The following is a 238-nucleotide window of genomic DNA, read 5'->3' as shown; positions in this document are numbered from 1 at the left end:
TCTGGCAGAGTAATCATATGTTTATATTACCGTACTTATTATAAAATAAATTTATTTGAATTTTGTCTACAAAATTATAATGCATTTAAACAAATCCAAAAAAACAACAGCAAGCACAAATATTGTATTTTTTTTTTCATAGCATTTATACCGTTTTAACTTGAAATGTTACAATTAATTTTTTATGTAAAAAAAATATTTTTTTGATATCTATATTTACATTTTTTATTATACCTTG

This window comes from Gordionus sp. m RMFG-2023, chromosome 5 (genome assembly GCF_954871325.1).
Source record: "Gordionus sp. m RMFG-2023 chromosome 5, tfGorSpeb1-WG-v2, whole genome shotgun sequence".
Taxonomy (NCBI): Eukaryota; Metazoa; Nematomorpha; class Gordioida; order Chordodea; family Parachordodidae; genus Gordionus; species Gordionus sp. m RMFG-2023.
This window is presented reverse-complemented; position numbering follows the sequence as displayed.